The 18,088-nt window shown below is 37.0% G+C and overlaps 1 long non-coding RNA gene across 1 annotated transcript; it reads left to right on the forward strand.

Annotated features, from left to right (window-relative positions):
- The first annotated feature begins 16,043 nt into the window (after window positions 1-16,043).
- Window positions 16,044-16,966, forward strand: LOC141904744 (uncharacterized). Its single transcript, XR_012619191.1, has 3 exons — window positions 16,044-16,106; window positions 16,211-16,308; window positions 16,719-16,966. It is a non-coding gene; the product is annotated as an uncharacterized LOC141904744 (long non-coding RNA).
- The last annotated feature ends 1,122 nt before the right edge of the window (window positions 16,967-18,088 follow it).

An 18,088-nucleotide genomic window follows, 5' to 3' on the forward strand; every position in this document is an offset into this window, starting at 1 on the left:
GATATTCACTGCGTTAAAACAATCGACGTAATGCGTTATTTTCGCCCATTCTCCCCAAATCAAACAAGTTCTCGTCGATTTATTGCAAATACAGAAAAAACACAGAATATGTAAGTCAAAACGTCCTTTTTTCAGGTTGAGACCCAATTCCGCAGTTTTGCCCATGAGTTCCACACTCCTGGACCAAGTTCCATAAAACGAGATTCTGTTCCACAGTTCCGGATCTATTTCCACGTGTGGACCCAATTCTTCAGTTCTGCATGGACCCTCCAGTTGTAGACCCAGCTACGCAGTTCTGAATCTATTTCTACCGTTTTGGATCCAGTTCCACGGTAATGGAGATACGTCTACAACTTGGTCCCAGTTCCACAATTATGGTACTACTTCTACAGTTGTGGATCCAGTTCCAGCTGGACGCATTTCAACCATGGTGGATCGGTTATATAGCTCTGGACCTGCTTCTACAGTTGTGGACCCTGTTCCACAGTTCTGGATCTACTTCTACAGTTTAAGACCTAGTTCAACACTTCTGGACCCGTTTCTACAGTTGTTGGCCAAGTTCCACAGATGTGGACCTACCCCGACAGTTGTGGTCATGACTCCACACTTCTGGATTTGCTTATTTAGGATCCAGCGCCACAGTCCTGGACAAAGTTCCTAAGTTCGGTTGAATTTGACTCAAGAGTTTGAAAATGAGTTCATTTTCAATAAGTTGCCTCTCTGTGAAATTGTGGAACTGTAGAACCGGAAGTAGTTCGTATGATATTTGAATCTAAAGTTTAAATCTAGTCTTTTACAATAATCAATTCATGTGTGCATAAAAAATATGTCGAACCTCCATCGTCCTTCAAATTTCCAGCAATATAGAGTAGAAAAACAGGGCCAGACAGATTAAACAAAGCAAAAATAATCGAATCGATCCTGATAAATAGTTGAAATTAATTCAGCAACTTCTGATCAAATATTATTCAGCCAAAAATGTATAAAACTGGCAAGATTCAATCGACAAAATGAGACATTCGTCAGTCGCTTCAACAGTACGTTAAATCTCATTATACACATTATACAGGTAAGATCAATTATAATATCGGTAGTTCTGACACAGCTGGAAACGAGTATCCAGTTCTGACTGCCGGGAACAAGACTCTATTTTCTATGATCTGATTGCAGTTTTTCGGATACAACATGAAATTGATAAGTTTTTTGGTGGTTTTTCTGGCCGTTCTCTGGGCTTCAACCGATGCCATTGATGAAAGTACATGTCGCAAGGTAAATATCTTTTAGTCATATCACGTGTGTTAATCCATCGCAGCTACACTCCTGAACCTAAAGTCTACAAATCTCCTTGATCCTACGTGCAGTTGATATTACTTAGGGAAAGAAGATTAATTAACGTAAAAACCTCTCAGTATTTGAAACAAATCTCTGAAGATGAGTGGAAGTATTCCACCCGAAACGTTAGAATGAAATAACAACTGTTGTTTAAGATCTATATTGTGGGTTTTTACGCAGGGACTGGAAATAGTCTCAACTATTTATAACCTCTTCGTATAACCTCCTGATAATCGTGACATCAATGTTGTAATTTGAGGGTTCACCAGGAAAAACCATTTTCAATTACATTTTTATTATATAGGTAGCATCTCTTGCTGTCGAACATTACGGCAAGGCCATATCGGGACCACTGAGCAAATTAGATTGCGAAACTATCGTCAACAGCAAGATCTTGGACGATCTAAAGTTACAAGGTTCACAACTACCTAGCGTTTTGGCGAAAGTCTTCAAGTCAACACAAGGCAAATCGAAGATTTTCGCTTACGTACGAAACAATGTCAACGTCATTAGAAACAATTTGAAAACTTTGAAAGAAGCATTGAAAAAACTAGAAAACTAGAAAATTCCATGCATAATGATCGATAATTCGAGCAAAATTGCATTTATACTAGAAGATGTATGTTCTAATTCTATAGATTCCGGGTTTCCTTGTTCTATACGATTAAAATTTATGTCAATGTTTGAAAACGCAAATAAATAGTTTTTAGTCGGCATAAAATGAATGTAGTGATGTATTGATTTCATTGAGGTTAACATTACGGGTAAGGGAGTTAGTAGTGGGACGATCTTGCATGCCAATTAACGCAAACGGGAGATTGTGAATGGAACCCGAGGATAAGTCTACAGAATTTATTCCAACCTGGGTGGATATAGCTGTTTGGATCCAGCCAATGATTACATAATCAGTTAGACCAGGACGGCATTAAGAATCTTCAACTTATGACAACACAATTTTCAATTCAATTCAAAATTTATTCAGTAAATAATCATATAAATGGTTGCGGCTTAATATAATAAAAAATTACAGCAAATGTATCAAAAATGTCAAACATACAGCGGATGGCTTAGTTCGCGTAGCATGCTTAAACTAAATCGCCAAAATATTTATGATTGGACTAGTTTTCTTGTATCTATCTTTTCGACTCTTAATCAACAGGCCCTTTGCCTAAACTTTGCAATGGAAAGCGAGGTGATCTAACCCGAATTTCACGTTTGTTTTAATGGTGTGCTCTAGATGGGAAAATCTGCGGGATGAACTCTTCAACGATATCATCAAAATATTCCCCAACATTAGAAGCCTCGACAAGGAACACCAATTAACCTACTACTTTCTTTCCATTTATTGGCCAAAATTGTAAGCAAATTCTTTAGATCAAGAGTTTAAGGCCTGAATATCTAATTCCATATCTACCCATTTCGAGTGAATATTAAATTCGGTAACTTGCATTAATGTTAATTTTCTTTTCATTATCATTCTATGTATAAGTTTTATACATCATTTGTATGTACAAATTTTATATCATCCACAATCGTGTACGATTCCATGAATACTAAACATTGAATTATCTGTATTGTGGAATTTGAAACGCTATCAATACCGACATGTTACTGAATCAATATTCACTGATGGCTTAATCAGGCCGCAAAACATATACTGCCTTGAAAATAGACGTTCGTCAGCAAAATATTGCAATCGCGACCAGCCCATCGGTACAGAGATATCTTGCTGCAGAAATAGATATATCACTGTGACGTACATTGTTTTAATTTCTGAAATTCTTCATTAGAATATTTGCATGTACTATCTCATTCGACTTTCCTGGAGGAACTTACTGCAGACCCCGATAATTGGAGGTAACTTGTACATCACATCGTGATGCAGTGGCGTTGGTGATGTCATAGAAGAAGATCACATTTGACTTAAAACTATGGCTGATGCAAAAAAGCAGCGAAAGCAATAAAATAACAAGAGTTACAGGTGTAGTTGACACACTGATCAAATTTCATACCGAATTAACTGCCAATTCCTCCGATGGAATCACAAATAAGAATGATATCCAAAATGGCGGCAGTGTTATGTTGTGATTTGTTATCGGTCTCATAATTCTTGGATAATTTATACGTTCATCTTCGATAACAACGTAGTCTACCAACTTCATGATGGATTTAAAGCGACCGTTAACTGTCATGTGTATGGGAGGTAAATTTTCTGAAGATGATGTGATTATTTCGCTCGGAAATAGCATTTCTAATGTTCGAGCTATCCAAATAATGAAAATGGGTGAATGTAGAATAACATTCACCAATGTAGAGTCCATGACAGCATTTGTTAGGAGTAATCCGAAGATAAATAATCGGCAAATTAAAACTTTTATGGTTGATGAATTGCCTAATACTACAAATGTAACCATAAAAGACGCACCGGTTGAATTATCTGATGCGTTCATCGCCGCTCAACTGTCCAGATTTGGTAAAGTAGTTAATGGCAGCATTCATCGTGGAAAGATAAAAAATACTGAGATTTTGAATGGGACGATATATGCAAAAATGATTGATGTAAAAGTTATAGTTCCAGTTGAGACGAAATTTGGTAAATTTGATGTTAGAATTTATTGCGACAATAACAAGACACAGTGCCGATATTGCGGAGGTACCGATCACCCATATTTCCGTTGTCTTTTGCGATCGCGGAAATTGTGCTTCAAGTGCAAAGCTGCAGATCATATGGCAGCGGATTGCACATTAGGCATTGTATGTTTTTATTGCCGGACTGAAGGACATAAAAAAACTGATTGCCCTAAACTGCGGGAAGTACAGACGAAATTATTTACTGAGCCGGATTCGAACTCAACTAGTGATCTCAACTCCGATATAGTTGAATCCACGCCAACTGACGTCCATCCAGCGCCTGAGCAAACTCAACCACCCGTAGCTGAGGTGTGCTCAGCTGTCAAATCGTCTGAATGCCTGATAATCGGCGATTCGAACTGCCACCGCCTTATATTCACTGATATCCCAAATAAAGTCCGTGTGAATGGGTTATCGGGTGCGACTGCTCGCGAAATTAGTCAACAACTGTTGAACCTTGACAAGTCATTAGTTCGTGAGGAAATAAAATCAGTAATTTGTCATTTGGGGACAAATGACATATCTCTCCAGAAAGAGGATCATGATCAAGTTATACTTGATATGACAAAAGCTGTGAATATCCTTCTCGGCCATTTCCCATCTGCTAATATAAACATATCTAGCATCCTGCTTCGGAAGGGAAAAAGTAAAAACATAATGACATTGAATGACGTCACATCCCTCGTAAACAGATTCATAAAGAAACTTTGTGATAACGAGAGCAGACTCCATTATATTGATAATGATAAAAAATTCCGCCCAGATGGATCAGTGGTACGAATGCTATTTGATTCTACTGACACCAAGGGTGTACATATCGGTATTGATGGAGCAAAGGAACTGACGCGCACGTTTTTGGACGTCTTAGGCGTCAACGCTGAAGCGAGTAAAAAGAGACTACGCAGTCAGTCGTCGTCCTCGGGTAGTCCGAACAGTGTACAGGCGTGTAAAATTCTTGTTACGGGTGACTCACCGGTAACTGTTGTATAATTTCTCTGTTTATCTCACAATATATAATGGATTTTTCTACAAACTTTGATAATATTTCGCCAAACTGTTTAGATTGTAAATATTATAGTGATAACGATTTTCCTTTTCGTAAGGAGAAGTTTTCTATCTTATCCGTTAACATACGAAGTATCAACAAAAATTTTGACGCTCTAGCTCATTATCTGGATATTTTAAAACTTGAATTTTCGGTCATTGGTCTTTCTGAAACTTGGGCTAGCCAAATTAACAACAACAGCAACATGTACCACCTGAACGGTTACAAAAGTATTTTTAGATGTAGGGAAAATGGGATAGGAGGGGGTGGGGTGTCTTTGTATCTCAAACATAATTTAGTTTTTAATCTACGTTCTGATTTAAGTAAAGATGAGTCGACGTTTGAGTCTTTATTTGTAGAAATTAACTCTAAGAAGCATAAAAACACTATAGTTTGAATTATATACAGACCACCTGGATTAAAATTCAAGGTTTTCAAGATGAATTTAATACACTTCTGGACAAATTAAATCGTGAAAACAAAAATTGCTATCTTTTTGGAGATTTCAATATCAACTTACTCATGTCTGATGTGCATCATCCAACTGATGTTTTTATAAATACTTTGATTGCAAATTCCTTTTGTCCTTTGATTGATAAACCGACTAGAGTAACTACTGAGTCAGCCACATTAATAGATAATATTTTTTGTAATAACCTTGACGGGAGTTTTAAGTCCGGTATTTTATGTACCGATATCTCGGATCATTTCCCAATTTTTGTTGTATGTGGTGATAAAGAACCCACTACTCCAGTGAACAATATCAAGACAAGGAATTTTTGTGAGCGCAATATCGATTTTTTCATTCGGAAACTGCAGTCAGTAGACTGGTCGACAGTATCAAATAGTTTAGATGCCAATGAGTCCTATGATCTTTTTCTTGCTATGTTTAAATCACTTTATGACGAATCTTTCCCATTAATAAATTCTAAAACTAATAAAGTAAATAGTAATAAACCCTGGGTGTCACTTGGTCTTTTAAAATCAATTAGACGTAAAAATTGTTTATACAAAAAATTCATAAGAAATCCTACGGAAGCGCGTAAGCATAAATATTCAAGATATAAAAATATTCTTGGTAATTTGTTAAAATGTGCAGAAAAATCCTATTACGGTGTGCAATTATTTTCGGCTTCTAATGATATGAAACAAACATGGAAAATTATTAACAATATTCTTGGTAAGTCATCAAACTCGGAAGAATTACCTGACGTATTCAAACTTAATGGGACACCTATAAATGGAAAAGCTAACATTGCTAATAAATTTAATGAGTACTTTGTAAACATCGGTAATAAGCTTGCCGAAAAGATCCCTAGCACAAATATAAATTTTAAGGATTTCCTGCATAACAGCCCAAATGAAAACTTCTTTTTATTCCCAACAACACCAGTCGAACTGATGAAAATAGTAAAAAATTTTGACTCCAATAAAGGTTTGGGTACCGATGAGATTAGCATGAAAGTAACTAAAAAAATTTTTGACTTAATTAAAGATCCTCTCTGCCATGGTTTGAACATGAGTCTACAGACTGGAATTGTTCCGGACAAATTAAAAATCGCTAGAATTCGACCTTTATACAAAAGTGGTGACAAAGATAACTTTAATAATTACCGGCCCATCTCAATTTTGCCTTGCTTTTCAAAGATTCTTGAAAAAGTCATGTACAACAGACTAATGTCTTATTGTGATAAATTTTCTATCATAAATTCAAATCAATTCGGTTTTAGAAAGAATCACTCCTCTGCCATGGCAGTCATCAAAATTATTGATGAAATTTCATATAATCTTGAAAATAAAAATCCCTCTATCGGTGTTTATTTGGACTTATCTAAAGCCTTTGATACAGTCAACCATGAAATATTATTGTCAAAATTAGATTTTTATGGAATTAAAGGTCGCGCACTTTGCTGGTTTAGAAATTATTTGGAAAACCGACAACAAACTGTTCAAATTGAAAATTGTAAGTCTCAACTTTTGAATATATCTACTGGTGTGCCTCAAGGTTCCATTTTGGGACCGTTACTTTTTTTAATATACATAAATGACTGCGTTAATGTCAGCAACATTTTGAAATTTACGCTTTTTGCAGATGACACTAATGTCTTTGCGAGCGGTTCCGATATTCATCACCTTGCATTGACCGTGTCTAGTGAACTTGATAAACTAGCCACGTGGTTTTACGCTAATAAATTATCTTTAAACTTGCCAAAAACTCATTGCATGGTATTTGGCTCACAACTACCACTTAACATTTCGATTCAAATCAGCGGAATTAATATTGATCAAGTTCATAGCACACATTTTTTGGGTATAAATATTGACGATAAACTTTCATGGATTGATCATATCAATAATGTTCAACGCAAGGTATCGAAGAGTATCAGTATGTTAAATAGATTAAAACGATTTTTACCTGAGAAAACTCTTATTCAATTGTATTTTAGTTTAGTGGAACCGTATTTAAGTTATTGTAACATAGTTTGGGCTCAAAATTTTAATGTCTATTTAGATTCATTATTACTACTTCAAAAACGTGCGGTTCGAATAATAACAAATTCATATTATTTAGAACATACTGATCCACTATTTAAAAGACTGAAAATACTGAGAATTAAAGAAATGAACAAATTACAGTTAGGATGCTTCATGTTTAATTATAACAAATCCATGCTACCTGATTCTTTTAATAACTATTTTCAATTTCGACATGAAATCCACAATTATCAAACTCGTAGCCAAAACAATATGGAAATCCCTCGATTTCAAACTCGAAGAAATAAATTTTCGGTAAAGGTTTCTGGTCCAAAACTTTGGAATTCACTCGATTCAACTTTGAAGCAGTCGAAGAATGTTTATGTATTTAAACAGAATTTCAAGCAGTATCTGTTAACGGGTCAATAGTAATTTAACATTTGTTTAATATGCGTTTATAGGTCGATCTGAACTTAACTTGTCATTATGGATGTGTGTGCGTGCGTGCGTGCGTGCATGCGTGCGTGCGTGCGTGCGTATGCGTGAGTGTTGTGGTGCAGGGTTGTGTACATGTGTGTGTGTGCGCGCGTGTGTTTGATTTCTATGGGCGCCAGGGCCATGTTTTATGGATATAAGTTTGTAACTTCTCCTGGTGTCCGTCGACTTGAATTACATTATTTTATTATATTATCTTGTTGTAATTTTCTAGTGTAATTTAATTCGTGAATAAAGAAAGAAAGAAAGAAAGACGATGGTCGGAAATTTCTCAGGCCGTAAACTCAGTGGCTCACATTTTTATCCGAAGACACCAGCATGGTACAGGGGGAAGAAACACCACTGGTGGAGATCTAAATCCTATAGAACAGAAGTTAATGGCGTTGATGATAAAAGAACAGTTGTATGGAATCGAGAGTGACGCAGGCCTAACGCTGCCGCGAGAACCTCGAAAAGAAATGAGACTGAGAATCTGTTTGTTATATAAATTATAAATAACCATATGATAACAATGTTATATAATAAAGAAGTTTCCAGTTTCTAGGCGCCATTTTGTGGCGGTCCCTCGAGGTCCCTATTGTTGCGATAATTTGCGCTCATTTTTAAAACATAAGTTTAGATTGAATATCATATAGTGCTGCAGTCCCTCGCTCGACGAAATCGATTTATACACCATTTTAAAGGAAATTAAATGCAGATATTTGCTGGCGTTTCTTGGAATTTTTGAACTCAACAATTGAGAACAGTGAAGATGTGAAACCAAGGACCGCATATCTTAACCGTGCGTAAAAGAAATCGCAATATTTATTAATTTTAAAATATCTAAGTATCTCTTAAAGCTATATTTCCAATTTTCACAGAGGTTAAAGAGGGTTATTTGCAGTTTAAGCCTGCGTTGAATTTTTTTGAATATCTTTCCTGACGACTGATCTGTACCCGCTTGAGTTTGAGATTACGCGCAAAAGGGGTCTCCCACTGCGCACCGCCATTTCACTGAACATTGAGATTTGTGAAAAGAAATCGCAAAAATTAGATTTTATACTGGTTTGTAATTATCAATATTGCTTCTGATGGTTATATATTACCTTTATTTTCGTATGGTTGAAAATGGACTTTGAGTGCTTTGATGAATTCGAGTTTTGTAGCGTTGGGAAATTAAAGGATTTCTTGTAAGAGTGGGGACTTTCTGTGTTGGTTGCAAATATGGCCTAGTTGAGAACCTAATTTGCGTTTCAACCGAATGTACCACTCATGGTTGGACACTAGAAAAAAAATCTAAGTTTTTATATATTTTTTGATATGCGGCGCAGCTGAAAGTTGCCAAACTGGACGTTGACCCCCTAAAACAGAATATCAAATGGGGGACAGATATGAACCCCTTTAAATATTATATTGGAAATTTATATCAGTAAGGTTTTCTGGTCGATGTTTTCCAGCAAGAAGGTTGAGATTCATTAAATAAATTCATCGTATGATCCCAGAATGAGGGATTACCAGAGAGAGATATGTGTTAAATATGTCCTAAGCGTTTAAATTGACTGGCACATTTCACCATCGACTCTAAAACGTTTGATTTCACCGAACACAAAATCGGCGCTAGGCTGGATGGGCTGTATACGACAATTCCTCAACTGGGCCGTTCACACTTCAATAGCGGGACAAACCGGATCCCGAAACCAGATTAACGAATTGCCCCCGCCAAAATACGGTACAAACAAGATATGTATTATCATCTCAAAATATCCCCATGGAAAATGTGAAGAAATCAAATTGCATTTTAAAATTTCTTGTCGCAAATCTCAATGTTCAGTGAAATTACAATGCGCAGTGGGAGACCCCTTTTGCGCGTAATCTCAAACTCAAGCGGGTACAGATCAGTCGTCAGGTAAGATATTCAAAAGATTTTAACGCAGGCTTAAACTGCAAATAACCCTCTTTAAACTCAGTGAAAATAGGAAATATAGCTTGAAGCGATACTTAGATATTTTGAAATTAATAAATATTGCGATTTCTTTTACTCACGGTTTAGATATGCGGTCCTTGGTTTCACATCGTCACTGTTCTCAATTGTTGAGTTCAAAAATTCCAAGAATCGCCAGCAAATATCTGCATTTAATTTTCTTTAAAATGGTGTATAAATCGATTTCGTCGAGCGAGGGACTGCAGAACTATATGATATTCAATCTAAACTTATGTTTTAAAAATGAGCGCAAATTATCGCAACAATGGGGACCTCGCGGGACCGCCACAAAATGGCGCCTAGAAACTGGAAACTTCTTTATTATATGAAATATCAGATTCGTTTTCGTCTTATGAGATGGACGGTGCCTTACCGAAATGAATGCAGAAAGATGAAATTGTTCCGTTGCCACTGATCCTCATCAGCGGGTTTCAGAGTCAACTAGAGAAGAAGCAATGGGGAGATATACCTTCCTAGGTAGGACGGGAATTGCGCATGCACAATCCCTTTTCGTTCAAATGATTTCTTCAAATGCTGATTTTCAGACCTTATTTTTCTGTTCGTATTGCTTTGTGGGAGTTTTTTTCCAATGGGGAGCACCTGGCGATCAATACGATAATGAATTACAGTCGAGTTCAGTTAAAAGTTGTCTTTAAAGAGAACCAGAGTCAGCTTTTAATACCGGACGCGTTCAAGTTAATTTCCCTCGTCTGTAAGAAATATCTCAGCGAACAAGAATGTGAATAATTGGCGTTCGTGTTGCCATACAGTCAGACAGTGTTGTGATCGATAGCTGGAAGACACGCGCGCACACCGGTCACTGTTGCAGGTATCAGCTTTCTCATTGAACATGTCAAGTTGGCACTTGTGTCTCCCCCTGGCGTTTCCGCACTGTTGATTTGTTTTTCTCTCGCAGATGAACCGAAACACTATCGTTGTCGGATGCTGTGGGACGGTGTAAGGTGTTGGGATATCACGCTAGGTGGGGTTACGGTAACAGAAACTTGTCCCGTGTATTGGACGCTGTCTGGAACAACTGGGAACTTGTAAGTATCACCTGCTAACATGTTCGCGGGTACTTGTAAATATCATCTGCTCATCGGTATTCTGGGGGAACTGTAAACTGCGAACCATCAATGAAATCAATACATCACTACATTCGTTTCTAATGCCGATTAAGAATCATTTATTTGCATTTTCAAACATTGACACAAATTATGATTGTATAGAACAAGGAAATGCGAAACCTATAGAATTAGAACATATATTTTCTAGTATGATAGAATGTTGCTCGAATTATCCATCATTTCCATGGCATTTTCTAGTTTCCCAGTTGTTTCAATGCTGTTTCCAAAGATTTCAAATTTTTACTTAGATCTTTCACATTGTTTCTTGCGAAATCGATAATCAGCGATTTACCTTGAATTGAATTGAAGATTGTCGGCGAAATGTTACCTAGTAGATCCGTTGACTTAAGATCGTCCAAGATATTGCTTTGGACGATAGTATCGCAATCTAATTTACTCAGTGGTCCCGATATGGCCTTGCCATAAAACTCGACAGCATGAGATGATACCTGTCAATAAAAACAAACGCAATCGAAAATGCTTTTTCTTGGTAAATCCTTAAGATACAACAGTGAAAATCATGATTATAAGAATACTAAGAGGTTATAAATAATTGGCACTATTTCCAGTCTTGAATACAATTGCATAAAAACCCACAATATAGATCTTAAACAACAGTTATTATTTCATTCAACGTTTCGCGGGGAATACTTCCACTCATTTTCAGAGATTTGTTTCAAATACTGAGAGGTATATCCGTCAATTCGTCTTTCCATGAACAATATCAACTGCACGTTGGACCAAGAAGGTTGGTAGACTTTAGGTTCATGAGTGTAGCTGCGATGGATTAACTCTACATATTACATTCGATTGGTGAATCGCTTTGACGATACAGCGTTTCCTCTTTATAGGGAATTATTTACCTTGCTACATGTACTTTCATCAGCAATGGCATCGGTTGTAACCCAGAAAACCGCTAGAAAAACCACCAAAAAACTGATCAATTTCATGTTGTCTCTGGAAAACTGCAATCAGATCATAGAAATAGAGACTGGTTTCCGGCAGTGTCAGAACAGGAGACTGGTTCCCGACTGTGTCAGTTCATAGATATTACGAGTGATCTTACCTGTATGATATGTGTTGAGATTTTGCGTGGTGTTGAAGCGACTGACGAATGTCTCATTTTGTCGATTGAATCTTGCCAGTTTTATACATATTTTGGGATGAATAATATTTGATCAGAAGTTGCTTAACGGTTTCACATTATATATCCCACTCAGTAGATTCAATTCCAACTATTTACAGGATCGATTCGATTATTTTTGCTTTGTTTAATCTGTCTGCCCCTGTTTTTCTACTGTATATTGCTGGAAATTTGAAGGACGATGGAGGTTTAATATTTTTCACCCACATATGAATAAAATCTTGTAAAAGGCTACTTTATGAACTGTATATTCAAATATTAATTAAATTGCATCCGGTCCCACAGTTCCACATTTCCACAGTAGAATTATTCAAATTATTGAAAACTCGTGACTCAAATATAACCAAACTTTAGAACTTTGTCCAGGACTGTGGAACGGGATCCTAAGTAAGCAAGTCCTGAAGTGTGAAAAAGTGTGGTAAAAGTAAGTCCAAAACACGGTGGATCTGGATCAACAACTGTAGAAGTAGGTCATGAAGTGTGGAACTTGGCCCACAACAGTGAAAGTAGGTCCAGAACAATGGAACTGCGTCGACAACTGTAGAAAGTAGTCCAAAATTGTGGAACTTGCTCTACAACTGTAGAAACATGTCCAAAACTGTGGAACTGGATCCAAAACCGTAGAATGGGCCCGAACTGGGTCGACAAGTAAGGAAGGTGCATTTCTGTGGAACTCGATCCAAAAATTAGGTCTACACCAAGACTGTGGAACCGAAAAACTGTAATTAGAGAGTTTTCAGAACTTTGTCCAAAACTGTGGAAATGGATCCAAAACTGTGGAAATGGATCTAGTTTTATGGAACTTGGCAGGAGTGTCGAACTGAAAACTGTGAAAAACTGCGGGATTGGCTCTCTTGGAAAAGTTCGAAGAATCTATTCTATATCGTGTGTTTTCGTTATCTGCAGTTGAAATTGACGAGAACTTGTTCAATTTGGGGAAAATCGGCGAAAAAACTAATTACGCCAAACGTTTTAACAGTAGTAAATATCAATAAAATCATTGATTGCATTGATCACGAGTTAGGCTCTATTCAAACTGACTATTGATTATTCGTAGATGATAGCTTTGATCAGATCCCCTCTATAGGAAACATCCAAGTCATGTGTAGAAGTTTCTGCCACATTTTGAATTTGCCAAAAAGAATCTGCATGATAAAAATTGTTAGCTTGAAAAAATCTAATGAATTTGAAACTGTAGGGCAGTCTAGGGGTACCGTAATAACTTCTCCCTATCCCGAACAGACGGAGTATCATCAAACACACGACCTTTCAAACTCATTGTATTGCAAGGCCGCACTTATAACATATTGTTTTCTATTATACTATGACCCCGAGAGCTGGTGTAGAATTCGACCTTGTACCTGATTGCACTCGTTCAGTAAAAATAGTCTATATTTTCAGAACAAGAAAATTTGTATTTAAAAATATGGAAATACGATTGTATAATGCTTTGTTTCAGGGTGAAATGAAGGTGATTTTAAAGATTGCGGTTTATGTCGGGTTTGGTTGTGGTATAACCAGTATGCTTTGCCTTGTAAGGAGCCTCCGGAAGTGTTATAAGTGACATTGTGAATTTTTTTTATTAACTTGCGTCCGATCGAAATGTTTTGCGACGTAGAAACTAAATAATTTTTTTCGTAGAAACGAAAATGTGTGACATGGTGGAAAATATTATTTTCTAACTACCTGTGGGTTAGGATCAGAAAAAGAGGTTTGGGGTGTCTTGCGCATTACTCGCACTCCCAATTAAGGCACAGGCACTCCACCGTTGCACGGATAGCCGAAAGCTCGTAACTAGTCATAATCATGTGTGTGATTAGCGAATTAGTAGATCTTATCCAAATCCTAACATAACGCTCAAAGCGATATTAGCCCCAACTCAAGTGTTCTTACCCCCAAGCCTTCTAAAAAGCCTTCGCAAAATTACCCCTCAGACAATAACCCTTCGCAAATGATCCCCAAAAAAAACACATCACCTTCGAATTGCCCCAGAATAACAACCCCCAGACAACTCATGGAGATTGCCAACCCCATTACTCCAGTAGGCGGGGGGATTTGTATTCTTACAATGAGGAATGCTACAATTTTTGACTCGAATGATACATGTATGAACGTTAAGGGCTATGGTCATGTGATTTTCGATTGGGATTCCTGTTGGGGTGTTAAACTTTGTATCTATAATTCCAAATTCGTAATCGACCCACACGTAGTTGATGCTGGGTTCAGGTAACATTCTGTTATAATCAACTTATTAAATATGACGAAATGAGAATCATACAATTATTCGGCTACTTTCTATACGTACAGCTTGTAGGGTTAGTAGGATTCATGGATAACAGGTAGTCATGGAATCGGTCAAAGACTGACAAATGGCTTTGGTCTCTTCAATAATCTGTTTGACCCCCCTCCATGGAGTCAGGGGTCAGGCGGACATGCCTCCTATTAAAAAATATTTCGTTCGAACGGAAAAATTTCGTTCCCACGAAAATCTTTTCGTTAGAACGAAAACATTTCGTTCCCACGAAAACATTTTGTTCGAATGAAAAGATTAATGATATAATCTTGCAATACAATGTGTCGTTTGTCTAAATGATCGCTTGTTGCTCGTGGGATATACACTGTGTTAGCGTTAGGGACAAGTGAACTGTATGAACTCAAATATCAGCGTTATTAAGACATAATTTTGTCTCAACACCAGTTGTCTCAACAATTGGCGTAATTAATTTTGTCACCAAATTGAGCAAGTTCTAGTCGATTTCAATGCGAAAACAGAAAATGCACAATATCGAATAGCTTTTTAAGTCAGAACTTCGAGCTTTTTCGGGTTGAGACCCAATTCTGAAGTTTATCACAGAGTTCCACGTTCCTTGACCAAGTTCCATAAAACTAGATCCAGTTCCACAGAACACCGCTCCACAGTTCTGGGTCCATTTCCACAGTTGTTGACCAAGTTTCATAGTTCTGCATGGAGCTTGCAGTTGTAGGCCAAGTTACTCTGTTCTGAGACCTACTTCCATAGTTGTGGTCTCTGTTCAACAGTTGTGGGCGTACCTTTACAGTTGTGAACCAAGTTCCACAGTTCTGGGGCTACCTTACTTGTGGTCCCAGTCACAGTTCTGGACCTACTCCTACAGTTTTGAAACCAGTTCCACAGTTTTGGACCTGCTTATAGAGTTGTAGAACCAGTTCCACAATGTGGACCTACTTCTATAGTTGTAGACCTAATTCCTCAGTTCGGGTCCTACATCTACAGTTATGGACACAGTTCCAAAACTTCTGGACCTACTTCTACAGTTTTGGACCTTCTTACACAATACTCGTCCTACTTCTTGAAACTTCCAAACCCCTGGACCTACTTGTTCAGAAAGTTGTGAATCAAGATCTACAGTGTGCTGGACATACTTCGGCAGCTTTGGACACAGTTCAACACTTCTGGACTTGCTTATCTAGGGTCCAATTCCACAGTCCTGGACAAAGTTCGGTTGAATTTGATTCAAGAGTTAAAATGGATTCATTTTCGTCAAGTTGACTCTTCTGTGGAATTGTGGAACCGGGCGAAGTTTGGTTAATATTTGAATCTACAGTTCATATCAAGTCTTTTACAGGATTTTATTTCATTGTGTGGGTGAAAAAATGTACAACGTACTTCAAATTTCCAGCAACGACTGTAAACAAATCACGCAGATTAAACATGACAAATATAATCGAATCAATCCTGTAATTAGTTGGAATCAAATCTATATTTCAGTGAAGTGCTAATCCCGAAGCCGTTCAGCAACTTCTGATCAAATATTATTCAGCCCAAAGTATGTATACATCTCGCAAAATTTAATCGACAAAATGAAACATTCGTCGGTCGCTTCACCAGCACGTTAAATTTCAACACACATCATACAGGTAAGATCAGTAACGCAAAATATCCATGTTCTGGCAAAGTCGGGAACCAGTCGTTTGTTCTGGCTTAGCCGGGACCAGTCTCTATTTCTATGATCTGATTGCAGTTTTCCGGAAACAACATGGAATTGATAAGTTTTTGGTGGTTTTTCTGGCGGTTTTCTGGGTTTCAACCGATGCCATTGATGAAAGTACATGTAGCGAGGTAAATATATGTCTATGATGAGGAAACGCCGTTTGTTAATCGTCGAAGCATTTCTTCAATCATGTTATGATCAAATAATCCATCGCAGCTACACTCATGAACCTAAAGTCTACAAACCTCATTGGTCCTATGTACAATTGATATTCCTGATGGAAAGACGAATCAACAGAAATAACTCTCGGTATCTGAAACAAATCTCTGAATATGGGTTGAAGTATTCAATCCCATGAAAAAGTAGCTGCTGTTTTGGATCTATGTTGTGGGTTTTTACGCAATTATATTCAAGACTGGAAAAAGTCGCAATTATTTATAACCTCTTAGTTTTCTTATATTAATAGTGATTATCAGTGTTGTATTTGAAAGGTTCACCAAAGAAAAAGCATTTTCAATTGTGTTTGTTTTATTGGCAGGTATCATCTCGTGCTGTCGAGTTTTACGGCAAGGCCATATCGGGACCACTGAGCAAATTGACTTGCAAGTCTATCGTTAAAAGCAATATCTTCGACGATCTTAAGTCACCAGGTCGACTAGGTAATATTTCGTCGACGGTCTTCAATTCTAGAAAGGGCAAATCGCTGATTATCGATTTCGTAAGAAACAATGCGAAAAATCTAAGAAAAATTTTGATCCTTGATCTTGAGCCTTGAAACAACTGGGAAATTAGAAAACTAGAAAATGCCATGGAAATGATGGATAATTCGAACAACATCCCGTCATACTAGAAGATCTAAATTCTAATTCTAATTCAGTTCTAGGTTTCGGGTTTCCTTGTTCTATACGATTCAAATGTGTGTCAGTTATTTGTTTATAAATAAATGCAAATAGATAATTCTTCGTCGGCATTATAAATGAATGTAGTGATGTATTGATTTCATTGACGGTTCGATCGCAGTTTGCAGTTCCCCCGGAAACCGGTGAGCAGATGAAACGAGTTCCCAGTATACGTAAGTATAGTTGGACCAGGACGGCATTGAGAATCTTCAACTTTTGACAACACATGAAGACAGCTGATGGCTTAGTTCGGCACACTCAGATATTAAACTAGATCACCAAAGTAATAATGATCGGACTAGTTTCCTTGTACCTATTCTTTCGACTCTTAATCAACATGCCTTTTCTGAATGTAATGAACTTTCTCCAAATATCCCTATCAGAGAAGGAAAGAAAATCATCGGGAAAACTAGGCGTTCGCGCGATCACTATCGTTATCTGGGATATGAAGGCATAGGTTGTACATTTATTTAGTTATTCATCGTCTCAGTTCATACTAAGTAGAAAGATACGCACAGGATAAAGAAATTGAAAGAAAAAACAAAAAATATTACATGATTACAAATGAACCAATACTATAATCATACAATCGATACAAAAAGGACTTACATTTATGGATATAATGAAATTGACCCACAAAGGTCGTATACTGTATTTATTTCTAAATTTACTCATTTATATGATACATGCTTTCCATTTATCAAACGCATGAACGCAAAAACCAATAAGTCTAAACCCTGGTTAACTACGGGCTTGTTAGACTCTATTAAATATAAAAATCACTTATATAGGAAAACACTTTATAATTCAGATATTGCTTTTAAATCCCGTTATTTAGAATATAAGCGATTATTATCACGTTTATTAAAAACTGTTGAAAAAGGTTACTATGATACTCAGTTATTTGGTGTAAAGAATGATATGAAAGCTACGTGGAAAATCTTAAAAACAGTTATTGGAAGTAACTCCGTCAAAGAACAACTACCAGCTTCCTTTAAGCTAAACAACG

The sequence above is a fragment of the Tubulanus polymorphus genome, chromosome 4 (genome assembly GCF_964204645.1).
Source record: "Tubulanus polymorphus chromosome 4, tnTubPoly1.2, whole genome shotgun sequence".
Lineage (NCBI taxonomy): Eukaryota > Metazoa > Nemertea > Palaeonemertea > Tubulaniformes > Tubulanidae > Tubulanus > Tubulanus polymorphus.